The sequence below is a fragment of the Solanum stenotomum genome, chromosome 9 (assembly GCF_019186545.1).
Source record: "Solanum stenotomum isolate F172 chromosome 9, ASM1918654v1, whole genome shotgun sequence".
Classification (NCBI taxonomy): domain Eukaryota; kingdom Viridiplantae; phylum Streptophyta; class Magnoliopsida; order Solanales; family Solanaceae; genus Solanum; species Solanum stenotomum.
This window is the reverse complement of record NC_064290.1, coordinates 20,462,292-20,490,228: the sequence shown is the minus strand read 5'-3', so window position 1 is coordinate 20,490,228 and position 27,937 is coordinate 20,462,292. Positions and strand designations below refer to the sequence as shown.

At 39.9% G+C, this 27,937-nt stretch overlaps 1 protein-coding gene and 1 pseudogene across 2 annotated transcripts in view; one reads left to right on the top strand and one right to left on the bottom strand.

Annotated features, from left to right (window-relative positions):
• LOC125876682 (WD-40 repeat-containing protein MSI4-like) overlaps nt 1–27,937 on the top strand; it is a 1,104,907-nt gene that overhangs the window by 822,313 nt on the left and 254,657 nt on the right. Inside the window, exon 1 of one of the 2 annotated variants that reach the window (XM_049557906.1) lies at nt 13,759–13,770. The exons of the other annotated variant lie outside the window; for it this stretch is intronic. The gene's annotated coding sequence lies outside the window, so the exon portion shown is untranslated. Of the gene's footprint in view, nt 1–13,758; nt 13,771–27,937 lie in introns of those variants that run through there. 2 annotated transcript variants of the gene reach the window in all.
• LOC125877355 (uncharacterized) lies at nt 72–6,349 on the bottom strand (annotated as a pseudogene).

The window sequence follows — 27,937 nt, the reverse complement described above, 5'->3', positions numbered from 1 at the left end:
TAGATACAAACCTTCGAAACTAACTTTCTCTCCTTGAGGTACGAAATGAAACGACCCTTAGGCACTGCTGAACTACTACTCCACTCTATGACTGGCTCACTAGGTTGCTCAGGTATAACATCAAAGTTCATAGCAACATAAGGAATTACAAAAGATAAACTCGCTATTGGGTCTAGCAAAGCATAAACAGCAAAGTCAAAGACTTGAATCATACCAGTGACAACATCTGGTGAATCCTCTTGCTCTTGGCGGCTGGTGATTGCATAGAGGCAGTTTGCTCCTCCGCCTGTACTAGAAGTAGCTCCTCTAGGTACCATCCTATCTAGGGGAGCAACTGATGAAGCTTGGGCCCTATTGCTCAGATTTCCACTACCTTGCCTGTTCTTAGGGCACTCCTTCATGAAGTGACCCTCTTGTCCACACTTAAAACAACCTGTCTGGCCATCATGACACTTACCTGGGTGGGTTCTACCACACCTAGCACATGCAGGAGCCTTACTACTCCTTGGTACCACACCGGCTTGAGGATAGGCAAGTCTAGCCCTGAAACTATGGGAATTTCTATTGTACCCATCTTTGTTCTCAGGTGCAAGTGCACTAGCAGATGGTGGATCAGGTCCCTTCTGTTTTTGTGGGAGGGATGACTGACTTTCATCATCCTTTTGATGCCTGAACTCGTCCCCTACTATCTTAGCCCTCTTATCCTTAAACTCTTCTCTATCCTTTAGCTTATCCTCCTCAACTTGTTGTAAATGGATCATAAATCTTGCTAGTTCAATATACCATATCAGCATAGCTTCATTGCCCTCCTTGCTTGACTGACGAGATAACCCAACAACATATAAACTCATTCTACTCCTCATGTTCGCAACCATCTCCGGAGCATAGCGGGAAAGTTGCGTGAACTTCAGACTGTACTTATGAACACTCATAGACTCCGGATTAAGGGTGAGAAACTCTTTTACCTTTTCCTCACGCAATTCACGAGGAAAGAAACGCCCTATGAGAGCACTCTCAAACACAACCCAACTCATTACTGGCGCATCCTCAGCCCTATTCTTTTTCCATTGGTTAAACTAGATTCTAGCGACACCCTTCAATTGGTATGCAACTAGTTCCACCCTCTCCGACTCAGCAACATGCATAACATCAAATACCCTTTTAAGCTCCTCAATGAAGTTCTCCGGATTCTCAATGATACTTGAACCGGTGAAGCTTGGTGGGTTCATCCTTAAGAGTTCACAGATCCTTGAAGTATCAACCACTTCGTGTCAATTATCTCTCTGCCCAACATGAAAGGTTCCAACTTGACTTAACATCCGGATAGCTTCACAAAAATCAACATATTTGATCTATTCTTGGGTTTTCACTTCCAGGGCATTTGGTAACTCTTGTTGCTGAACACTCTTCATAGCTGAACGAACTTTGACTGCTCTTTGTGGAGGCAAAATCCTCTAAAAACACGCGCAAGCATGAATTAGAAGGAAACTTTTTAGAGATAAACTCAAACGCATGAAATGAATGTGAAAGAAGTGAGATAGTTCCTAAATGTTGCAGCCTTCTAATTATAGATGTGGCGCGCTTCACACCGATAACTAGGACTCTACAGACACGGCTTCATAGACTCCCTAGGAGTCTGGAACTCTGTGCTTTGATACCAAGTTTGTCACTCCCCAAGCCTATAACCTAGACGTGGCCGGCACTCGAAGACCATTGCTGGCCCCCAAGCGAACCCTTGGCCTGGCTTACTTAACTCAGTGGAAACCTTAACTCAATAGAATAACTCTATGCAATGAAAGGTCATAAGACAACTTAACTGATAAAATCTGGCCAAAAAGGCAACTCGAGTCTCAAAATAGAATATTTATATATATACTTAGATGAGAGACTCGATACTAACAGACTGACTGTCTGACTATCTATGAAGCCTCTATAACACTGAGATGGATGTTGGGACAGACCCCGTAACATCCTAATAAAACAAAACTAAGAAAAACGAAATAACAGAGTCCTCTGAAATGCAAGGAGGCTCACCACTGACTCTAGAGTTCTCAACTGGATCAACGGTGTGCTAGATTCTAATCCTGGGTACCTGCGTCTGCATCATAATAAGATGTAGGCCAACTGGTATCAGTACATGAAATGTACGAGTATGCAAGCTGGACAGCTAAACAACAACTTAAGCTTGAAAGGGATACAAAAGAGAACTTACCTTGGCTCTATTCAACTCAAGCGTAACTAAACTCAATATAAAGCAATAAGACACATGCAATATATAAAGCTTGTAAAACTATTTAAAACAAGACGTCAAAAATCATATTTATAATATCCTAAAAATACCATGCTCCCTCTTAAAGTCTACTTGTGCAATGCATAAATGAAGTCCCATACCCCCATCCATACTAAGCAGAACCCCTCGAGGAACCATGCAATTTCTACTTTGGGAGTTTCCCTAACCAACAGCCACCACTACATGCCTAAGTGGTGATACATCGTTTTGCCTACGCTGCCAGAACTGTCCTATACTTTGCCGTCATATAGAACGCTTTAACTTAGTGGATCCACTAGCTTAACTTTACGTGATCATCTAAAATGTATGACCCATCAAATCCCATGTTTGGCTACATGGTTTTTATGGAGAGTTGAGTTAATATGAACTCGTGTCCCCAATTCGGTGCTCAAGACTACTCCCAAAAAAACTTTAGCTCATAAGTGTTCTAAACACATCTTTCTTTGGTTTGAAATAATTGCTCAAACTACCCTCTTAAAAGAGGTATTTGCTCTTGAAAACTCTTTCTAAAAAGAACATATCAAAACCATATTTTAATATGATCATTGATGACTCGGGAAGTCATACTGCATAAACATTGATGGTATATCTTGAGACCATACTGTTTAAACATTGATGACATACTCGATTGTCATACTAATCATGTTTTAGAAACCCTTTCGCAAAACTCATCTTTTCTTAGAAGATATAGTACTCAAACTGCCCAAAACTCTTTTGGAAACCTTAGTTTCCTCTCATCCTAAATGTGAAAACATTTATAAACTTCTTTGGGAATACTTAGTTCCCTAATAACTTTTGAGAAATGAACTTGACTCTTTACTCTTGGCTTAACTTGAAACTCTATACTCTTTAATTAACTTGAAACTCTATACTCTTTACTTAACTTGAAACTCTATACTCTTTACTTAACTTGAAACTTGAGCCTAAAAATGAAGTTAAAACGTTCAATAAAGACTCTTGAAAAATTTAAAAGACTTGCTTTGACTTACTTCTTAACCTCTAAGCTTGACTCTAACTTTACTTGACTTTGATCCTAACTTTCCTCGAATTGGATTACGGATTCAAGGGTAATGATCTCATGTTTATGGATGAGTTCAGGAAGTCTAGATGTACCTTAGAATGTTGAAAACACCTATAAAACATAGGTACATTACCGAGGAACATGTATGAAAAAGTGGGGAAGGAATGGGAAAGATTGGCGTCCTTGGCGCTTTGAGAGGTGCGGGGCGCTAGCCTTCAAACTTCAGAGGGGCCTGCTGGGCACTCTGCAAGGCGTCCCACCCCAAGGGGGAAACTACCGAACCCCTGTTGGGGTGCGCTGGCTGGCGCGACGACCAAGCCTTTTCCCCGAAAATCCGACTTTTCTCCTTTGTTTTTCCAACTCTAAACCTTCTTAATTTCAAAGGTTCTAGCCCCAAACACTTAGAATCATAAAACCTCTTAATATACAATGGATTTAACTCGAAATCACAACTGGAAACATGCACCAAACCAACAAGAAACATCAACAACACAACCACAACTTCAACAAACACAACCACAACCACAAACTTCAACAAACACAACCAATATTTTCTAGGAATTAAAACAAATTGGCGTGTGGGGGAATGAACCAACCCAACACTATGATCTCACATACCTTAATAGGGATCACCCCCGACAAAATCCACGACGATCTCTACGAACCTTGCTTCTTCTTCTCCTTCTCCTCTTCTTCTCACCTTCTCTCTCAAAGCCCTAACCCTCACTTTTTAAAAGGAAAAACTGATTTAAAATCAGTCTAGACCCTTAATATAACCAAAAGAAATGGTTGGGGAAAAGACCAAAATACCCTTACAAATTCGGATGAACTTCCCTGTGCCAACAACCCAACTTCCAAAGGGCATAACTCACTCATACGAACTCGGAATCAAGCAAACTTGGCGGAGTTGGAAAGATCACTCCAAGAGATTTCCAAAAAAAAACTGGAAATACACCTAACTCAACCTGAGATAGGAGTTATGACTATCTGAAGTTGACCAAAAACTCATTTTTTTCCATACTTGGCTAAATTTCCAGATTTTTAATTCTTTCCAAAAAAATGACTATTTCCAATTCTAAGCTTGGATGTTACAACTACTCAGAAAAGTATACTTACCTCATATGTTTTAAAAACAAACTTATTTCTTTGGTTTGAGATAATTACTCAAAACTTAGCTTAAAAGCTCTCTTGGAATCAATGTTCCCTTTTCTTGCTCAAATGTGAAAACACTTATAACTCTTTGGGAATACTTAGTTCCCTTATAACTTTTGGAGAAATTAACTCAACTCTTTACTCTTTGTTTAACTTGAAACATAAGTCTTAAAACAAGGTTAAAATGTTTGTTAAAGACTTTTGAAAACATTACAAACTTTGCTTTGACTTGCTTCTGAACTTCTAGACTTGACTCTTAACTTCTCTTGACTTTGATCCTAACTTTCCTTGAATTGGATTATGGATTCAAGGTTCATTATCTCATGTATTGGATGATTTCATGATGTATATATGTACCTTAGAGTGTTGGAGTCAACTAGAAAACATAGGTACATTGCTAAGGAACAAGTACGAAAAGGTGGGGAGCGAATGGGGAGAACTGGCGTCCCTGGCGCTCTGAGAGGCGCGGGGCGACAACCCTCAACATTCAGGGACTTATCTGGGTCGCGCTGGCTGGCGTGGCACCCCAAGGGTGAACATTTAGGGACCCTTTTAGGGCGCCCTGGCTGGTACGACGCCCCACCCCTATACCTAGGTGTTTGACGACTTTTCTTCTCCGTTTTTCATCTCTAAACCCTCTAAACTTTAATGGTTCTTTCCCCAAACACTTAGAATCATTTATACCCTCAATATATGATAGATTCAAACCTAAATTACACCCGAATATGTGAATCAAATCGCAAGAACTTCAACAACACAACCCACAAGAAATTCAACAAAACCTTCAACAATGTTCATCAAGAACTTCAATTTCCAAACTTTCAAAGACTTAAATTCGCTGAATTGAATCATGTTTGGCTCGTGGGCGAACTAAACCAATGCTATGTGATCTCACATACCTTGTAGGAATCACCCCCAATGAAATCCACAAGCTATTCTTGACGAAGTCAACGAATCTTGCTTCTTCTTCTCCTTTCTCCTCTTTTCTCCTTTCTCCAAGCCCTAGCGTAGATTTCCAATTTCTAAATCTGACTGAAATCTGATTTGACCCATATTCAATTCCTAAAATGGATTAAAATAATAGGGCAAGGAAAAGACTAAATTACCCTTCCAAAATCTGGATTAGACTTTCCTTATTCCAACAGCCCAACTTCCAAAGTGAATAACTTACTCATACAAACTCAGAATCGCGCAAACTCAATGGCGTTTGAAAATCATTCCAAGAGCTTCCCAACCATATCTGGAAGTACACCTAACTCATCTTGAGATAGGAGTTAGGGATATTTGAAGTTGACCAAAAACTCACTTTTCCTAACTTACACAAATTTCTAGATTTGTCACTATTTCCAAAAATGAATATTTCAAGTTCTTAGCTTCTTCCTAGCTATTTCAGATTGCAAGATGTTACAATATCTCCCCCTTGGGAACATTCATCCTCGAATGAGATTATTCTTACTAGGCTTAGGGTGTAACATCAAGTTCAAACACCCAACAAGCAAATGTAAACAAATAACATGCTCACTCATAATTTAAAGAGTACTAAGAAGAGAATTAGTACCTCAGTCTGCATTTTCTCCGGACTCAAAGAGATGTAGAAATTTTTTCTTCATATCCTCTTTAGCTTCCCAAGTAGATTACTCAACAAATTGGTTCCTCCAAAAGACTTTGATTGATGTTACTTCCTTAATCCTCAACTTGCGAACTTGGCGATCTAGGATCTGAACCGGAATCTCCTCATATGTTAAGTTGTCCTTGATCTCAATATTTTCAGTTGGTATGATCAATGAAGGATCGCTCATGCAATTCTTCAACATGGAGATGTGAAACACCGGATGAACAACTGCTAGCTCTTGTGGTAGCTCCAACTCATAAGCTACATTTCCCATTCTTTTGGATATTCGAGAAGGCCCAATATACCGGGGACTAAGTTTCCCCTTCTTACCAAACATCATAACACCCTTCATGGGTGAAACCTTTAGATATACCCAATTATCTACTTTAAACTCTAACACCCTTTTTCATACTATTCCACTAATACACTTCTTTCAAATCACGATACATCTTGGTGGAACCCGGATGAATGGAATATCCAGAGCTATGAGCTTCCTCCATGATCCTTTCTTGCAGTCTATCCACCATTGGTACACACAACCTACCTTGATATCTCAATACACTATCTCCCCCTTGTTCAAAAGCTAATACTTTTTGCTTACGAATATTTGCCTTCAATTTAAGCAAAATAGGGTCTTGGTCTTGCTTGCCTTTTACTTCTGACACTAATGATGACTCAACCCTATTCGTGACCACTATTCCACCTTCTGTGGAATCCAAAAGTCTGACTCCCAGGCATACCAGTCTATGCACGTCTTTTGCTAACTCTCTCTTTCCTTCTTCAACATGGGCGGTGCTACGCATAAATAACCTGCTTAAGGAATGAGAAACAACATTAGACTTACTTGGGTGGTAAAGAATACTCATGTCGTAGTCCTTGAGTAACTCTAACCACCTTCTCTATCTGAGATTAAGCTCTTTCTGAGTGAACACCTATTGAAGGCTCTTGTGATCGCTGAACACATCCACATGAACACCATACAAATAATGGCGCTATATCTTCAAAGTGAAAACTACAGCAGCAAACTCTAGATCATGGGTTAGATAATTCTTCTCATGAACTTTTAACTGTCTGGAGGCATAAGCTATAACTTTGCCATTCTGCATTAATACACAACCCAAACCAACTCTAGATACATCACAATACACCACAAAACCTTGAGTACCTTCTGGTAATGTCAAAACTGGGGCAGTAGTCAACCTCTTTTTCAATTCCTGAAAACTTTTCTCACAAGCTTCAGACAATTGAAATTTCACTATCTTCTGAGTTAACTTGGTAAAAAGAGACGAAATAGAAGAGAACCCCTCTACAAACCTTCTACAATAGCCAGCTAAACCCAAGAAACTTCAAATATCAATTGGAGATGTGGGTTTAGGCCAATTCTGCACTGCCTCAATTTTCTGAGTATCAACTTTAATTCCCTCTCCAGACACAATATGGCCTAACAATGCCATAGACTCAAGCCAAAACTCACACTTAGAGAACTTGGCATATAACTCCTTATCTTTCAAAGTCTGAAGAACTATTCTGAGACGACTAGCATGAATAGATTAGTATTTCATCAATGAAGACGATAACAAACATATCTAAATAAGGTTTGAAGACTCCATTCATAAGGTCCATGAACGCTGTTGGTGCATTAGTTAAACCGAACGACAAGACCAGAAACTCATAATGACCATAATGGGTCCTGAATGCTGTCTTTGAAATGTCACATTCCCTTACTTTCAACTGATGGTAACCTGATCTGAGCTCAATTTTTGAGAAACAGGAAGCACCCTGAAGCTAATCGAAAAGATCATCAATCCTCAGAAGAGGATACTTAATATTGATGGTAACCTTGTTGAACTGGCGGTAATCTATACACATCCTAAGGGAACCTTCTTTCTTTCTCACAAACAAGACCGGAGCGCCCCAAGGTGAGACACTTGGTTGAATAAAACCCTTATCTAGGAGATATTTTAATTGCTCTTTCAACTCTTTCAACTCTGCTGGTGCCATTCTATATGGCGGAAAAATAGGACGAGTATCTGGAATGATGTCTATGCCGAAGTCTATTTCTCTCTCAAGAGGGTCTACATGTAGACCATCAGGAGGTAGATTGATATACCTTGAGTTTACGGTATTTTTCATACATTTCACTTACAAGTTGTGTGTGTCTAGGGCCTTTTTGTATTGGTTTTTGATGTGTTTTTATCGCATTGTGCAGGAAAGATGTTCAGGCGCGGAAGTATAGAGACAACTAAAAGAAATATAGAAAAAGGGCATTCACGGAGGTTATCTATAGACCGTAGGTCCATTAACGGTCTGTAGGTGATGACCATAGATCAGCAGGCAAGGTATGAAAGACAAATCAGGGAAATCTGAAAAAGTGTGGAACCACGGTAGACAGAATCCTCACGGGGAGCTTGTACGATGTTCCAGACATTTACCGGCTGTACAACCTTCACAAGTGTGACTGGATGGCTCGAGACCCAGGGACTTATATCGAGGAGATTGTGCGGGAATTCTATGCCTCCTTTGCTGCCACTCTCAGAGGTTCAATTTCCAAGCGGTCAAAGTCCTTGGCTCAAGATCCTCTCACTTCCACTTTGGTTCAAGGTTGCAACGACTCGAAAAATGATAGAATGAACTTGAGACTTGATGTTTGGGTTAGTTGGAGCTTAAGTTGATGTTTATGCTGTTTTAGAACTTAAATGGAGCTAGGTAGCATCCTAGGGTGCAAGCAAGGGACTAGGCTAGCGAGTTAGTCTAGTGGACTGCCCAGTTGACCAGCCTTTGAGTAATCCCACTGCAACAGACAAGCAAGAGGCAGATTTTTACAGTTACGACTTTTAGGGTCAACTTCAAATGATGATATCTTTTAGCTCAAAATGAATTAGGTGGAACATTACCTATCCAATTAAAGGTATCTGAGTCCTATTTCCAACGCCACTGAGTTTGCCCTTTTTCGATCTCGGAGTAAAAAGTTATGCCCAAAATACTGAAGCACTGTAAAAAAGGACGAGCTTAGACGGGTTTTGTGGAAACTTTAAAGTGGGTCCTTATTTCTTTTCCTAAGTTGAGCCCTTTTTATTATATGCCTTTACTAGCAATTATAAAACCCTTTTAGACCAAAATTCTTCCATTTTAAGTCACTCCAATTAGAATTAAAAAGAACTCACATCCTCTCAAATACTTTTCTCTCTACAATCCTCCATTTTAAGAAGGTCAAGAACTTGGAGCTAGGGCTTGGATTGAAGGTGGTTTTTTCATCAATTTTCTTGGGGAATCTTAACAAAGGTATGGTGACCCTTGATCCTTGATTATCTTCCCTTCAAGGAGTCCAAAAAAAATGGGTTTCAAAAGCCTTCAAAGAACAAAACTTCTATTTTCTATTCTAGGTATAGGTTCATGGGTAAAATATTTTCAAAGTCATTATATTGGTGAATTGAAGTTCTATTTATGATTTTAAGATGATTTTTATATGAAACTTCTTCAAGAACCCATGTTTTCATTAAAAGCCTAGAATTTGCTAATGAAGTGGGTTTAATGCCTATGATTTAATGTTGATGAAATTTTGTTTAGATTGGATTGTATTGTTGATTTATATGGTTTTCTATACCTATTTATGATGAATTGTTGGTACATGGATGAATTGAGGATTGTGGCCTCATGGGCAAGTTATGGAAGAATTCTCTTGTGGTAAGAAAAATGGTTGGGACTTGAGTGTTGTTGATTATGGCTTTGGAGGATGGTAAGTTGGCTTAATCTCATATTATGGATAAAAAAATTATTCTTGCTTGGTTTGATCCACTTCTGGTGGAGGTGTTTAATTATGGAATGTATTGTGACCATGACCTTGAAGGCATAGTATGAGAAATATAAGTGTTACATGACATTTTTATGAATGAACATTTAATGGAGCTAATGTGCTCATGTTATGAACGTAAATGTATTATTATTGAAAGGATTTTTTCTCAATTTGACACTTATGAAAGTCGATGATAGAATATGAAGGATTTTCCAATTTATTGCATATCTCGAATTGGTAGAGCTTGTGCATCATTTTCTTGTTTAAATGATTATATTATTGGTTGTTGAATCCTTGGATCGGTAGGCTAGTATCACCCTTCCACTCATGATAATAATGAACCTTGGAATCGGTAGGCTTATTGCACCCTTCCATTAATGATAGTAATGAACCTTGGAGTAGGTAGGCCTATGACACCTTTCCATGAAGGTTAATAATGAGACTTGAACCGGTAGGCCCATGACACCCTTTCAAGAGGAGTTAATGAGCTTTTCTAAATGAACCTTGAAACGATAGGCTTAAAGCACCCTTTCACGTGTTAATGAATGTAATTTGGAGTTGGTAGGCCAATGGCACCTCTCATATGTGATAATGTCAAGGTAACGAACTATTCTATGGGAATGTAGGCTAAGCACCGAGTGTATTTGGTTAGATGGAAACTCCCCCAATGGTTAGGCATGAGTTTCAATGATCGTCTACCCTATCCCATAAACTATGTGCTCGCATAGGTAGCTAGTGGATCCATTAAGCTATATATACCGGTCTTCCTTAGGCAAGTAGACCACCTCTTTACAGTGTGGGGACTTATGACACCGGATTCCATGACAAGCTCTCATGGTCTATGTCGGTTAAATGCTTACTTCCTATCATGTGAGATTTCATTATGGTTTCTTGATAGGTTCTACAAAGTGTAGGTAGTAGTATGGGATACTACCTATACATTGCACGAGTAGGCTTGGAGAGGGTCATAGTGAGTTTCTCTAAATCCTAATGTATGTGACACAATTGTGGCCTAAATGAGGTTATTAAAGAATGTTGGCTCTTAAATGCTTAATATGAGATGCATGCTATACTTGGGTTATATTATGAGTTATTTTCCCTTGTCATGTCTTAATTAATGATATACCTCTTATGTATGAATATTGTGCAAAGGTGAAAGAAAGGAATGATAAGTTACTTTAAGTGACCTTAATGTGGTGCCTTAGTATGGATGGTGGTATGGGACGCCATCCATACATTGCACGAGGTATAGCATAAGGGTTTCTTGAGGTGAAGGTTCAAGGTAAAGGTTTTCATGTTGATATTGTTTAAAGGTGATATTATGACTTACTTGATGTTTATGCTTGTCTTGTATGTCTTTTATGCAACTGTTCATGATACTTCAAAAAGTGGCATAATGCATGGTTTCTAGCCAAAATGTCCCTTTTAAAGCATGTTTTGCATGGTCATCATATTTAGTACTTAATTGTGCTAATTCCATATTTCTCTATTTTCTACTAGTGTAGGTTTCGGAAAGTGAGCGGGTTCTATAGTAAGCTTGGAACTTGAAGTTCTTCCAAGATCTTGTGGTATGTCCTCATATGTCGAGGACAAGACTTTTCTATTCTAATTTTATGATAAGGTTCTTGTAATAGACTTAATAGACTTCTTTTGATTGTAAAGGGTCGTGTCCCTACTTATGTTTTATGATTGTGTCTAAGATGGTCATGTGAGACTTAGACTTCCGCTGTGTGTTTTTAAAGTTGTTTTAATGAAGCTTGAATGTTTGGATGTAAATTAGTTTTTAATTCCGCACTATTATCATTATTGAATGCAATGAATGACTATGTGGCTTGTATAAGACCCTTTCGGGGTCGAATACGCCTTGTTACGACTTGGGGGTGCTCCCAGGTGGTGACAAACATAGTATCAGTGCATAAGATTTTGGAAATGGTTTTTAGGATCAAAGTCTCACAAGCCACGTCTAGTAGAGTCTTGTTCATCGGTGTGAGTCGCGACACATCTATGAGCGAGAGGCTATAGGACGGTAGAAGTTACACTTCTTTCATTATCCTTGAAGTCGTGCCTTAGAGTTTGGTTTATAAGTGTCCTTTTTTTTAATCCTTCTCTTGTGTTTATAGGATATGAATACGAGGGCTAACCAAAGGAGAGCGGAAGGGGAGTTAGGTGATGAGGGAGTTCCTCCCCAAGTTGTGCAAAATGGTCAAGGTGTGCAATGCAATCAAGTTCCTTTAGGTGAGCAAGAGAATGAGGTTCCGGTGGTTCCCCCGGATATGACCAATGAAGAGATTAGGTCGGCTTACTTAATCTTTGCCCGAGCCATGGCGGCTCAAGCGACTAGAGACATGGGGCCTAGGGTGAATGCTAATTAGGGTACTATGGCTTCTAAGTTGAGAGACTTTGTGAGGATGAATCCTCCGGTGTTTCTAGGTTCTAAATTGGGAGAGGATCCCCAAGAATTTTTGGATGAAGTGTATAAGGTAGTGAGTGCTATGGGGGTGACTTCAAAAGAAAAGGCGGAGCTTGCCTCCTATCAATTGAAAGATGTTGCCCAAATTTGGTTCACTCAATTGAAGGCTAATAGGCCGGTGGAAGCGGATCCTATAGAATGGGTGGAGTTTAAGGAAGCTTTCCTTGGTAGGTATTTTCCCCGTGAGAAGAGAGAGTGTAAGATTGAGGAGTTTATCAACCTTAGGCAAGGTAATGCGAGTGTGCAAGAGTACTCCTTGAGGTTTACCCAATTGTCTAAGTATGCTCCATCTTTGGTGTCAAATCCTAGGGATGAGATGAGTAGGTTTATGACCGGTGTATCTGACCTAGTCAAGGAAGAGTGCCATACGGCAATGCTCCATAATGACATGAACATTTCTAGGCTCATAGTGTATGCTCAATCCATTGAGGAGTCCAAACTTAAGAGGATGAATAGGGGTGTGAAAAGGGGTAGATCGGATGAGCAAGGTCAATCTAGGTTCAAGAAGAGAAGTCAAGACCAAGATTCTTCAAGTGCTCCTAAGGTTAACCAAGAAAAAAATGGTGGATCTCAATTTTCTAAACCTACTTGCATCATTTGTGGCAAGAGGCACTATGGGAAGTGCCTAGCCGGTACTAATGGGTGTTATGGTTGTGGGAAGAATGATCACAAGGTGAAAGATTGTCCTACTCTTACGGCTAGAGGAAGGGAAGCCAAGCAAGCTTCTAAAGATGGAACGGTTCATATCCCTCCAAATTATGGTCGTTTCTATGCTCTCCAAGCTAGCAAGGACAAAGAAGCTAATCCGAATAAAGGCGCCGGTAAGTTTTAGTTCCTTATGGTCATGAATATCTTAATGAGGTTTCTATGTTGTTGTTTTTCATGTTTGCCTTAGTTGGGTTTTCTCCTAAGTGGGGGATGGTATGTTGAATAGCAAGGTTGTTGAGAGTGTTGATATCATTATCTCGTTCCTTCTATTCTTACTCAAGCTTGAGACCAAGAGTTCCTAGTAGCTTGTTTTATGTTTTGGAGTCTTGTGTGAAAATGAGTTTCCATGGTCTCCTTATGTTATGCATGTTCTATTTGAATTCTTGTTAAATGATAAAATGAGTTTTCATAAATGTGTTCCTCATGTTGATGTGCATTTAGTTGAGTTGTCTATATGCTTCATGAGGATAAATGTTGAACATGCCTAAATATGCTTTAGTGAAAAATTTGCCTAACTGTGCTTTTGCGAGTAATTGCATAATGAGCCTAATGTTTTGTAGTGAGCATGATGTGATTGGAGGAGGAAGTTTCTCCAAAAAAAATAAAAAAAAAATGAGAAAGGGGAAGTTTTGATGCACAATAAGTTGTGGATATAGTTCCTACTTGCTTGATTGGTATGAAGTTTGTTCGAGCCTCTTGATGTGGAGTTGATGTTTCCTCCTATGTTTATGCATTTATGTTTACATGTTACGATTGTTGGGCTGCTAGTCTTGAGTTGTTTTTCCCTTAATGTGTTTAAAGTGTCATTCGAGGACGAATGTTCCTAAGTGGGGGATAATGTAACGACCAAAAAAAATGAACTAGTGAAACTAGAGCCTCACATGTGAGTTTGGAGTTGAGAACTTGATGAAATGATGAGAAATGACAGTGACGTCCGGAAACTAGTCGTTTGAACTAGTAAGTTGTAAGGGTCTTGTCGTTGAAGTTTGGAGTGTTGTTTAAGGGCTTAAGGGGTTGATTAGCTAGTTGATTAATCACCTTTATAAGCTAGCAAGACCTTAAGCTAGGTCATGAAATCATTTAGAACCGAGACCCTCAAAACAGTCCCCTAAAAACAGTTTTTAGTTTTAAGTTAGGAGTGAGGGTCAACTTTAAATGGTCATATCTTTTAGCTCAAAATGAATTAGGTGGACCATTACCTATCCAATTAAAGGTATCTGAGTCCTCTTTCCAACGCCACCGAGTTTGCCCTTTTCCGATCTCGGAGTAAAAAGTTATGCCCAAAATAGTGAAGCACTGTCAGCAAGGACGAGCTTAGACGGGTTTAGTGGAAACTTTTAAGTGGGTCCTTATTTCTTTTCCTAAGTTGAGCCCCTTTTATTATATGCCTTTCCTAGCAATTATAAAACCCTTCTAGACCAAATTCTTCCATTTTAAGTCACTCCAATTAGAATTAAAAAGAACTCACCTCCTCTCAAATACTTTTCTCTCTACAATCCTCCATTTTAAGAAGGTCAAGAACTTGGAGCTAGGGCTTGGATTGAAGGTGGTTTCTTCATCAATTTTCTTGGGGAATCTTAACAAAGGTATGGTGACCCTTGATCCTTGATTATCTTTCCTTCAAGGAGTCCATTCAAAAGGGTTTCAAAAGTCTTCAAAGAACAAAACTTCTATTTTCTATTCTAGGTATGGGTTCATGGGTAAAATGTTTTCAAAGTCATTATATTGGTGAATTGAAGTTCTATTTATGATTTTAAGATGATTTTTATATGAAACTTCTTCAAGAACCCATGTTTTCATTAAAAGCCTAGAATTTGCTAATGAAGTGGGTTTAATGCCTATGATTTAATGTTGATGAAATTGTGTTTAGATTGGATTGTATTGTTGATTTATATGGTTTTCTATACCTATTTATGATGAATTGTTGGTATATGGATAATTGAGGATTGTGGCCTTATGGGCAAGTTATGGAAGAATTCTCTTGTGGTAAGAAAAATGGTTGGGACTTGAGTGTTGTTGATTATGGCTTTGGAGGATGGTAAGTTGGCTTAATCTCATATTATGGATAAAAAAATTGTTCTTGCTTGGTTTGATCCACTTATGGTGGAGGTGTTTAATTATGGAATGTATTGTGACCATGGCCTTGAAGGCATAGTATGAGAAATATAAGTGTTACATGACATTTTTATGAATGGACATTTAATGGAGCTAATGTGATCATGTTATGAACGTAAATGTGTTATTATTGAAAGGATTTTTCTCAATTTGACACTCATGAATGTTGATGATAGAATATGAAGGATTCTCCAATTTATTGCATATCTCGAATTGGTAGAGCTTGTGCATCATTTTCTTGTTTAAATGATTATATTATTGGTTGTTGAATCCTCGGATCGGTAGGCTAGTAGCACCCTTCCACTCATGATAATAATGAACCTTGGAATCGGTAGGCTTATCGCACCCTTCCATTAATGATAGTAATGAACCTTGGAATCGGTAGGCCTATGGCACCTTTCCATGAAGGTTAATGATGAGACTTGAACCGGTAGGCCCATGGCACCCTTTCAAGAGGAGTTAATGAGCTTTCCTAAATGAACCTTGAAACGGTAGGCTTAAAGCACCCTTTCACGTGTTAATGAATGTAATTTGGAGTTGGTAGGCCAATGGCACCTCTCATATGTGATAATGTCAAGGTAACGAACTATTCTATGGGAATGTAGGCTAAGCACCGAGTGGATTTGGTTAGATGGAAACTCCCCCAATAGTTAGGCATGAGTTTCAATGATCGTCTACCTTATCCCATAAACTATGTGCCCGCATAGGTAGCTAGTGGATCCATTAAGCTATATATACCGGTCTTCCTTAGGCAAGTAGACCACCTCTTTACGGTGTGGGGACTTATGACACCGGATTCCATGACAAGCTCTCATGGTCTATGTCGGTTAAATGCTTACTTCCCATCATGTGAGATTTCATTATGGTTTCTTGATAGGCTCTACAAAGTGTAGGTAGTAGTATGGGATGCTACCTATACATTGCACGAGTAGGCTTGGAGAGGGTCATAGTGAGTTTCTCTAAATCCTAATGTATGTGACACAATTGTGGCCTAAATGAGGTTATTAAAGAATGTTGGCTCTCAAATGCTTGATATGAGATGCATGCTATACTTGGGTTATATTATGAGTTATTTTCCCTTGTCATGTCTTAATTAATGATATACCTCTTATGTATGAATATTGTGCAAAGGTGAAAGAAAGGAATGATAAGTTACTTTAAGTGACCTTAATGTGGTGCCTTAGTATGGATGGTGGTATGGGACGCCATCCATACATTGCACGAGGTATAGCATAAGGGTTTCTTGAGGTGAAGGTCCAAGGTAAAGGTTTTCATGTTGATATTGTTTAAAGGTGATATTATGACTTACTTGATGTTTATGCTTGTCTTGTATGTCTTTTATGCAACTGTTCATGATACTTCAAAAAGTGGCATAATGCATGGTTTCTAGCCAAAATGTCCCTTTTTAAAGCATGTTTTGCATGATCATCATACTTAGTACTTAATTGTGCTAATTCCATATTTTTCTATTTTCTACTAGTGTAGGTTCCGGAAAGTGAGCGGGTTCTATAGTAAGCTTGGAACTTGATGTTCTTCCAAGTTCTTGTGGTATGTCCTCATATGTCGAGGACAAGACTTTTCTATTATAATTTTATGATAAGGTTCTTGTAATAGACTTAATAGACTTCTTTTGATTGTAAAGGGCCGTGTCCCTACTTATGTTTTGTGATGTGTGTAAGATGGCCATGTGAGACTTAGACTTCCGCTGTGTGTTTTTAAAGTTGTTTTAATGAAGTTTGAATGTGTGGATGTAAATAAGTTTTTAATTCCGCACTATTATCATTATTGAATGCAATGAATGACTATGAGGCTTGTATAAGACCCCTTTGGGGTCGAGTACGCCTTGTTACGACTTGGGGGTGCTCCCGGGTCGTGACAGAGGTTGTCCGGTGGACATATTACCTGCCATGATCAGACGTTTCCTCTATGGTCCTACCACCGGTCACTCTTGGTCTCTCAACACAGCAGAGTTTGATTACAAATGGGATGTCGTGCGGAGTGGCGGTTTCCAGAGGAACGCTGAGAAGCGAGAGGCTGTTCTACTATGTTTGGCTAGGTACATTGCTGCAGATGGCGAGTGCGCGGAATGGGTTGCCACTCCACGGTTGGGCATCCGAAAGGCCACATTAATTTTGTGGGCAAGTTCTTCTGGTTGCTGGTGCGTAAAAGAGTGTCGCCTACAAAAGCTGACAACCAAGTCACGTGGGACAGAACGGTCATGGTAGCGGCATTGGTAGCAGGAGTGGAGATTGACTTTGCCCGCATGCTGCTGGCAGAGATTCACGAGAGGGCATTCAGGACCTCCATTACTTACCCCTTCCCATGTCTAATTTTTCATTTGTGCAGGGACTCTGGAGTGCCGATCTGACATTGTGACAAGTTAGTCCACCCTACAGGGGCATTGGACATTGGCCTCATTCGGGATGAGGCAAATGTGGCAGCACCTCGCAGAGAGCCTCAGATTGAGGTACCTCCCTTGGGTGCCGATCTTACAGACACTGTGAGGCAGGCACAGGGCGGTGACCTCTGTATCCCAGATCACACTGATACTGTCCCGGGCTGCTCATCTTAGGCAGGTAGTATGACTCCTAGCTCTTCCCGGTCCACACCACAGTTAGGAGCTACTGTTGTCCCATTCGCTAGGGTGCAGAAGTTAGAAGCTCAGATGGCCACCTTGCTGCATCACATCCAGTCGTGGATGCAAAAGTCATAGTTGAGTCCGAGGCTAGAATGGAGCGCAGGATGGAGGGGATGATGGATCGGAAGGTCCAGACTGTTAATAAGCGCCTTGATGCCTTTGAAATACGAGTCCTCGTGCGATCAGCCCCAGCCATAGATCTATCTGCTTTGCAGTCTGACTTAGCCAGCCTCTGGACTGACGTTTATGCCATTCTTGCCGCACCTTCAGTTGAGCCTCAGGTTGCACCTACTGCACTGACTGATGATACAGTGTTGGATGCTCTATTCAGTGGGACCGCAGAGGAGAAGCTTACAAGAGATAACGTAGGCAGGAAAAGGAGGCAACGAGGGCGTCGATTGTCGACGAGAGTTGTGCCAGCAAAGGTTGCGTGAGAGAGTTGTAGGGGCATTGAGCTCTGCCCCAATTGTAGAGGTCCAGCCTGTTTTGGGGGACGTTGTGAGCACCACTGATGGTGCGGAGAGATTGATAGAGAGCACTACTGAAAGTGTTATGATTGCTGATGTGGGCACTACTGAGGGTGCCCCCACTATTGTTCCAGTGGGCTCCGGGAAATCAGACCCCCTTGCTTGTTGATGATTTACCGGCGCTTTGCGCTACAGGTTTGCTTCACCCAATCCATTTTCTTTTACTGTTTTTGTATGCATTGGGGAGAAGTGCATCTATTTTTTGTTGGGGGTGGGGTAAATGGATTGTGAGTGATAGGGTGAAGTCTGAATAACCCAACTCACGAATATTCTCTTGGGGTTTTCTTGCCTGTGTTCTTTTCCCCCAAGAGACTATTTAATTTTTGTTGAACCGGCATGTCTTAGGATTGTATGTGTAGTAGCATGATAAAGAAAGAAACATGATGGCTTATGAAAAATGATACCCGTCAGATTTTGGGATGAATGCTAGAAGTTGTAGGCTAGATTAGTTGACAATGTTGGCTCTGAGTATGACATAATAACCAATCAACTCGATGGCATGACTTGAGCTGAAACTTGAACTGAGTAATCTAATAATTTGATAATGAAACTATGTGCCAAGAGTGGGTGAGAATCGTTGAGTGTTCAAACAGTTTTTGTGCAAAACTAGAACTTGCCCGGTTAGTCCTGCTAAGACAATTCAATCTAGAGGTTAGGAAGTGATCATAGGCCATTGTTCTGAAAAGTCAACAAATTGCCTAAAAGAAGGATCCAACCAAATGAAATAACTGCTCCCTTTGATCCAACTTTGAGCCTAAAAGTAAATCATTTCTTTCCAAACCCCGAACTCACCTTCCTATAATCTACTATGTTGGCCCTAGTCCCTCCTTGGACATGTGCACTTCGACTTAGGCCAAAAGCCTAAGTTGAGGTTGGCTAATGTAAAAAGTAACTTCAATCTTGACCCTGACCCGACATCGGGTAATGTGCACCTCAACTAATGGAAAATCGATAAGTTGAGGGTGGCTATGAAAGAGGAAACTGAAAGAAAAATGGGTATGAAAAGAGTGATGTGAAAAAAAAGAAGAGAAAACGTGAGGAAAGGATGTGACTTGTTGAAAGCTAAAAGAAAAATAAAATGAAAGTAAAAAGATCTACAAATTCTAAAGTCACATCCGTGGTTGAAGAAAATTAAGGGAAAGAAGGTAAAGCGATAGTATGACATAAATAGGGTAAAAAAAAAGAGGTCAAAAGACTAATGTAATATCAAGGAGAGCAGAAAGTCACTAAGCAATACCCAAATGTGCCACACCTGACCCTGAGCCTACATTACAAGCCAATAAAGTCCTATAGTGATCCTAGAGTGTAGTTTGGAGAGTCTAAGCAGGGAAAATAAGGGCAAGCTTATGGCATTAAGCACTAAATGTATTTGAAATTACTTCTGAGTGTGAGTGATGAATAAATCCTTGTACCACGAATGTCATGCATTTTTTGTGCAAAAAGGATTTCGTTTGAAGTAAGGGCACTAGTTACATTGTCGGAAAGTTGGTGCCTTGGTCAGAGTGAGAAGGTGTATGTTGTGTGTCAGTTGGTCGATCTGTGTCATAGTTTGATCTGCATGGATTAGCTTGTCGAGTCTAAGAGAACGAAGTTGCACCTGAAAAGTGAGGGGGGTAGAGAGCCATGTGATTGCTTGGGCCTGAAATGCTTGCTTCTATACAAGTGTCGTTTAGAGTCGTAGTGCGTCGCTTGAGGACAAACAACGAATTTAAGTTGAGGGTGTTGATATACCGTGAGTTTACGGTATTTCTAATACACTTCACTTACAAGTTGTGTGTGTTTAGGGCCTTTTTGTATTGGTTTTTTATGTGTTTTTATCGTATTTTGTAGGAATGATGTTTAGGCGCGAAAGTATAGAGACAGCTGAAAGAAATGCAGAAAAAAGACATTCACGGAGGTGATCTACGGACCGTAGGTCCACTGACAGTCCGTAGTTTATGACCGTAGATAAGTAGGCAAGGTATGGAAGACAAATCAAGGAAATCTGACCAAGTGTGGAACCACGGTGGACATTGACGGTCCATATATTGATCTACAAATTGTAGTGATTGATCCGTAGATTGATACTGCGAGGGTTCGAGTACCTGATTTTTGAAGATTCTAAATGTGGAGCTACGGAGGGGATTGACGGCCGTAGATCGATCTACGGTCCGTACTGCAAGTTCGTCGTTTGCTTCAGAGAAGCTGATTTTTTGGAAGCTAAAATATTTTTTAAGTCCTGGCTGACGGAAGGGACTTGTGGACCGTAGATCCATTGACAGTCCATAAGTCAGTCTCGTGGAATGAAGACACGTGCCTGAACAAACTTTCCTTAATTTGTTTCCCTTTTAATTTAGGATTTGTTTTCTATAAATAGGTCTTGTAAACCTCATTTTTAGGGGTTAGACATTATTATTCTAGTTTTACTTTGTGACTTGGGAGATTAATTTGAAAACCTAACAATTATTGATTTCCTAAGTTCATTTTGAAGATTTTGGCTTTGCAATTCAAGTTGAATTTCTGGGTTTATTATTCTCTTTACATAAGTTCATTATTTCTTCATCTAAAACTATGAATTGTGTTCTTGCTAATATGGGTAACTAAATCCACAACTAGGGTTGTGGGAACCATGAGCGATTAACAATGTATGAATAGTAAATAAGCAATTCTTGAATAGTGTTTTGCATGCATTGATAATTCTTTCGGTTAGAAGTCTTTTTAACGAGTGCACGCGTTAGAACTCGCCTTGTTGGTACTTGCCGGACCAAGGAGGTAATCAACAAAAAAGGAATTATCAACATAGATTTAGTGTGATACTATCTAATAGGCTAGTGTCGATTAGTGCGAAGTAATAACTAAGCCAAACATCGATTATGATGTCTAATATGAGGTAGAGTAAGGGTTAGTAAATTATACACACGTAGCCGGACCAAGGTGCGGGGTGAAATTCTCTAGATGCCGGACCAAGGATTTAGAGATACCTAACTTATCACTTTGCATGTAGTACACTAGGAAATGATAGCTATTACTAGGATTACTGCGTTTTGAGCTTGTGGGGAACACGTATACCCTAGGTATTTCTCTCATCTTGATAACAACCAAAATTGAGTTTTGATTAATGATTACTTATTAAATTCTTACTATTTGTTTCACAAAAACAGAACCCCCCTTTAATTACCTATTTCTGGAAGTAATTTGACATTTAATATAATTGTTGGTTAAAGTAAAGTCTAAACCATTTTCCTCGTGGGATCGACCCCAACCTACAAGTTGAGTTCTTTACTTGATAACTATCACTTATACTTCTGTAGGGAGATGTAATTTGAGCGTATCATAGATCATCAATAAAGAATTTTTGAAACTCTCTTACTATAGGAACTGACTGAATGGTAGATATCTCAACACTAGAGTCATTAACTCGGACTAAGTGATAGATACAACCCTTTGAAACTAACTTTCTTTCCTTAAGGTATGAAATGAAATGACCCCTAAGCAATGTTGAGCTACTACTCCACTCTATAACTAGTTGATTAAGAATCTGAAACTTGACAACTCGAGTTCTACAATCTATTGATGCATAACAGGAGCTAGTCCATACCTAAAATGACATCGAAATCCACCATGTCTAACTCAACTAAATCAGCCATAGTGCTCTTGTGATTGATGGAAACGGGACAATCACGATAGACTTTTTCTACTAGAATAGACTCTCCAACAGGTGTAGAAACACAAAAGGGTTCACAAAGTTTCTCAGGAAGAACATCAAACTTATTTGCAACATAAGTGGTTACAAAATATAAACTTGGTCCCGGGTCTAGCAAAGCATAAACATCAAAAGTAAAGACTTTGATCATACCAGTGAAAACATCTGGAGAGTTCTCTTGCTCTTGGCGACTCGTGATCGCATAGATGCGGTTTTCTCCTCCGCCAGTACTGGAAGTAGCTCCTCTAGGTGCAACCCTGTCTGGTGGAGCATATGATGAAGATTGGGCTCTATTGACCTGATTTCCACTACCTTGCCTGTTCTTAGGACACTCCTTCAAGAAGTGACCCTCTTGCCCACACTTGAAACAACCTATTTGGTCATCACGACACTTACTTCGGTGGATCCTACCACACTTAGTACATGCAGGTGTCCAGTTACCTCCTTGTGCCACACTACCTTGAGACTGTGCAGGTCTAGCTCTGAAGTTCTGGCCATTATACTCACCTTTGTTTCGGATGCAGGTGCACTAGCAGATGATGGAGCAGGTCCCTTTTGCTTTTTCTGAAAGGACGAATGGTTCACATTACCTTTCTACTGCCCAAAATCATTCCTGTCTTTGCTTTTTTACTTCTGAACTCTTCCCTATCCCTCATCTTCTCTTCGTCAACCTGTTGCATATAAACCATCAACCTTGATATGTCCATGTCACTTATCATCATCGCTGCCCTGCCCTCTTTGCTTGATAGATGGGCCAACCCAACAACAAACAAACTCATTCTACTCCTCATGTCCTTAACCATTTCCGGAGCATAACGAGATAGTTGGGTGAATTTCAACCCATACTCATGCACACTTAGAGAATCCTACTTAAGTGTAAGAAATTCCCGTACCTTAGCCTCTTTCAATTCTCGGGGAAAGAAACGTCCCAAGAAAGCTTCCTCAAAACAGGCCCAGCTCGCAAGTGGTGCATCCTCAGTTCTACCCTCTTTCCACTGATCAAACCAAGTCCTTGCAACATTCTTCAGTTGATATGCAGCTAGCTCAACTTTACCAGTATCAGCAACATGCATCACATCGAATACCATTTTCAGTTCCTCAATGAAGTTCTCTGTATCCTTAGTAGTGCTTGAACCAGTGAAACTTGGAGGATTCATCCTCAAAGACTCACGAATCCTTGAAGTGTCAGCCTCTTCTTGTCGAGCTCCTCTTTGATTCCTGACCTGGTTAGTCACAACTTGGATCAACATCCGGATAGCCTCACGGAACTCAGCATTGGTGACATCTGGTTGAGGTTGCACTTCAGGTGCATTGGGTAACTCTTGCTTTTGTGGTTCAACATTGTGTCTCGCAGGACGACCTCTGACAACTCTTTGCGGAGGTATGATTATCTGAAAACACGCTCAAGTATGAATTATAGAGATCAAACTCTAACGCACGAAAAAAGTGTGAAAGAAATGAGATAATTTCCTAAGTGTTGCACCCTCCTAATTATAGATGTGGCGCGTTTCACACCGATAACTAGGACTCTACAGACCTGGGTTCATAAACTCCCTAGGACTCTTAAACTCTATGCTCTGATACCAAGTTTGTCACGCTCCGAGCCTACACCCTAGACGTGGCTGGCACTCGAAGACCATTGCTAGCCCAAAGCGAACCCTTGGCCTGACTTACTAACTCTGCGGAAGACTCTAACCATTTTACTATAATCAAATGAACTTACTTAAATAAATTTAGTGAAATAACTTAGAATGTTTAATGGTCAACATTCAACTCGGCCAAAATGGAAACTTAAGTCTTAACATATGAAATAATAATGTAAAGACGTCTGACTACTAACTTTCTACGAAGCCTTTAAAACAAAGAGGGATGTCAGGACATGACCCCTGATCATCCTAACATCTGAAAGACTAGAAAGCAAATAAAGGAGTCCACCGGAATGCAATGAGGCTCACCAACAGACTCTGGATGCTCAAGCCCGATCAACGAGGTGCTGGATGTTGATCCTGGTTACCTGCGTCTGCATCATAAGAAGATACAGGCCAACTGACATCAGTACATTGAATGTACGAGTATGCGAGTTGGAATGCTAAAACAAGATATAGGCTTAAAAGGAATCTGAAGAAAACACTTACCTTGGCTCTTCTCAACTCATGAATAAACTTAACTCAGAATAAAGCAATGAAACACATGCATTATATGAAAAGATTTATAAAATAGTAAAAGAAACTTAGTTCATTAAATAAAATGCAATAACAAACTCAACTTTACTCATATACAAAGTAATATAGTTTAGGTGGGAGTTTCTCTAACCAACAACCACCAGTATGAGCCTAAGTGGTGATACAATGTCTTTTGACACGCTGCCAGAATGGTCCTATAATTTGCCGTCATATAGAACCTACTTAACTTAGTGGATCCCTAGCTTAACTAATGTGATCATCTAAAAAGTATGACCCATTATTACCCATGATGGCTACATGGTTTATGGAGACTTGAGTTAATATGAACTCGCATCCCCATATCGGTCCTCAATACAACTCCCATAAATATACTTAGCTAATATGTTTTAAAAACAAACTTCTTTCTTTGGTTTGAGATAATTACTGAAAACTTAGCTTAAAAGCTCTCTTGGAATCGATGTTCCCTTTTCTTGCTCAAATGTGAAAACATTTATAACTCTTTGGGAATACTTAGTTCCCTTATAACTTTTTGAGAAATGAACTCAACTCTTTACTCTTTACATAACTTGAAACATAAGTCTTAAAACAAGGTTAAAAATTTTTTTTTAAAGACTTTTGAAAACTTTAAAGACTTTGCTTTGACTTGCTTCTTAACTTCTAGACTTGACTCTTAACTTCTCTTGACTTTGATTCTAACTTTCCTTAAATTGAATTATGGATTCAAGGTTCATGATCTCATGTATTGGATGATTTCATGATGTTTATATGTACCATAGAGTGTTGGAATCAACTAGAAAACATAGGGACATTGCTAAGAAACAAGTACGAAAAGGTGGGGAGCGAATGGGGAGAACTGGCGCCCCTGACACTCTGAGAGGCACGGGGCGCCATCCCTCAGCATTCAGGTACTGGTCTGGGGCCCGCTGGCTGGTGCGGCACCCCAAGGATGAACATTAAGGGACCCGTTTGGGGCGCACTGGCTGGCGTGACTCTCCACCCCTATACCCAGGTGTTTTGATGACTTTTCTTCTCCGTTTTTCATCTCTAAACCCTCTAAACTCTAGTGGTTCTTTCCCCAAACACTTAGAATCATTTACACCCTCAATATATGATAGATTCAAACCAAAATTACACCCGAATACATGAATCAAATCGCAAGAACTCCAACAACACAACCCATAAGAAATTCAATAAAACTTTCAACAATGTTCATCAAGAACTTCAATTTCCAAACTTTCAAAGACTTAAATTCGCTGAATTGAATCATGTTTGGAGCGTGGGAGAACTAACCCAATGCTATGTGGTCTCACATACGTTGTAGGGATCACCCCGACGAAATCCACAAGCTATCCTTGACGAAGTCGACGAATCTTGCTTCTTCTTCTCCTTTCTCCTCTTTTCTCCTTTCTCCAAGCCCTAGCATAAATTTCCAATTTCTAAAATTGACTAAAACCTGATTTGACCCATATTAAAATCTTAAAATGGATTAAAATAATAGGGCAAGGAAAAGACTAAACTACCCTTCCAAAATCCGGATTAGACTTTCCTTATTCCGCTAGACCAACTTCCAAAGGGAATAACTTACTCATATGAACTCGGACTCGCGCAAACTCGGCGACATTGGAAAGATCATTCCAAGAGATTCCCAAAAATATCTGGAAGTACACCTAAATCATCCTGATATAGGAGTTATAGCCATTTGAAGTAGACCAAAAACTCACTTTTCCTAACTTAAACTAATTTCCAAATTTGTCACTATTTCCAAAAATGATTATTTCAAGTTCTTAGCTTCTTCCTAGCTATTTTAAATTGTGGGATGTTACAATTTTAGACTCCTTGTTACTATTCAACACCTTCTTTGGCACCTCCAAGATTTGCAGCTCCACGTGTCTCTATTAGTACAGCCATGTCGGTTGCCGAGCAGAAGAGTTTTTACAAATTTGCTTAGATTGGCACCTTCCAGGTTTGACGGTACAACTGGAGAGAAGGCTTATGAATTCTTGTGTAAGTGCTAAATGAGGTTGTTCAACCTAGGTATCTTAGAGGCTCATGTGGTGTCTTACACTTTTTATCAATTTTCAAGAGTGTCCAAGGAGTGGTGGAGATCAGTTCTTTCTTGTAGGCCCTTTGGATCTCCTTGTATCGGTTGGGAGTAGTTTACTAGTGTGTTTTTTTTTTTAGAGATTTGTGCCTTATAGCCTTTGAGATCAGCATAGGGACAATTTTGATAGATTGGAGCTGGGATCCTTATCAGTTTATGTGTACGAGGTTTGTGTCCGTGAGTTATCCCGTTATGCCATGTCGAGTATTCCTACAGAGTTTGAGTTGATCTGTAAGTTGGTAAAGGATTTCTCCAGTTATATTCACGAGATCACGACCTTTCTTGTGTTATCATTTGGTATGTTCCACAGTATTATTAATTATACAGGATGATCGAGAGTATTCAACATGCTAGACTGGGTAGCGGTACCAAGAGTTTTTGTTTCTAAGGTTAGTTCAGTGGTCTTGCATCTAAAGGTAGAGATTATTCAAGCTAGGGCACACAGGGTTATCAGGGTAGACTAGTGTAGGCCGTTATTCAAAGTATAGATGGTGTTAGTGGATCCAGCCCTAGTCAGACCTGTAGGGGTACACATAGTGGATCTTAAGGTTAAAGAGGGTGTGCAGACTCTTCTGGTTACTCTCAGCTGGGTACAGGTCCTCGTGGTTGTTTTATTTGTGAGAAGTTTGGGCACAAGGCAAAGGATTGCCCCTGGCGTGCTTCTCTACTGTCTAGTCAAGATCACATACTACTCATTTTATGCCAGCTATAGGGACATGGGGTACTTCACAGAGTACTAGAGCTGGAACCAAGGGCGGAGCTTAGGGAGCTTGGGGCAGTGCTCATAATGGCTCTCAAACTAGTGGTGACTGCATATAGTTCTATGCTATACCAGATAGATCTGAGGTAAAGGCCTCAGGTGTAGTGATCATAGGTATCTCCTATTCTATCATCGTTCTACTACAATATAATCTGATCTTGGGTTGAGCCATTCTTATGTGTCTACTTATTTTTCTGTGGATATTGATCACGTGCGTGAGTTTCTTGTTGTGCCTATTAGTGTCTCTACCCCGGTAGGCAATTCCTTAGTGGTGGATCAGGTGAACCGGGGGTCTGTAGTAATATTTTTCTGATAGTGAGACTCGGGCAGACCTGATTTTACTTGACATGCTTGATTTTGATGTGATATCAAGTATAGATTGGTTTCTCCCTCTTATGCGATCTTAGATTGTTATGCAAAGACCGTGACCTTAGCTTACCCAGTTTACCTCGATTGGTGTGGAAGGGTGCTCCAAGTTTGTATCCGAAAAGAGTAATGTCTTTTCTTTGTTCCCGACATATGATGGAGAAGGTATTCTTATCTTATTTGGCACATGTTTGTGATCTTACCAAAGATCCATGCCCTTTAGAGACCACAAGGTTGGTGAAAGATTTCATGGTTGCGTTTCCTAATGAATTACCAGGTGTTCCTCTAAACCATGATATTGATTTTGTGATTGACTTAGAGCAGGGTACCAAACCCATTTCCATTTCTCTTTACCGAATGGCTCCTGTGGAGTTCAAGGAATTGAGGGCTTAATTAGAGGACTTATTGCAGAAAGGGTTTATTCGACCTAATGTATCACTAGGGCACACTGGTCTTATTTGTGAAGAAGAAGGATGGTAGTATGAGGATGTGTATTGATTATCGACAATAGAACAAGGA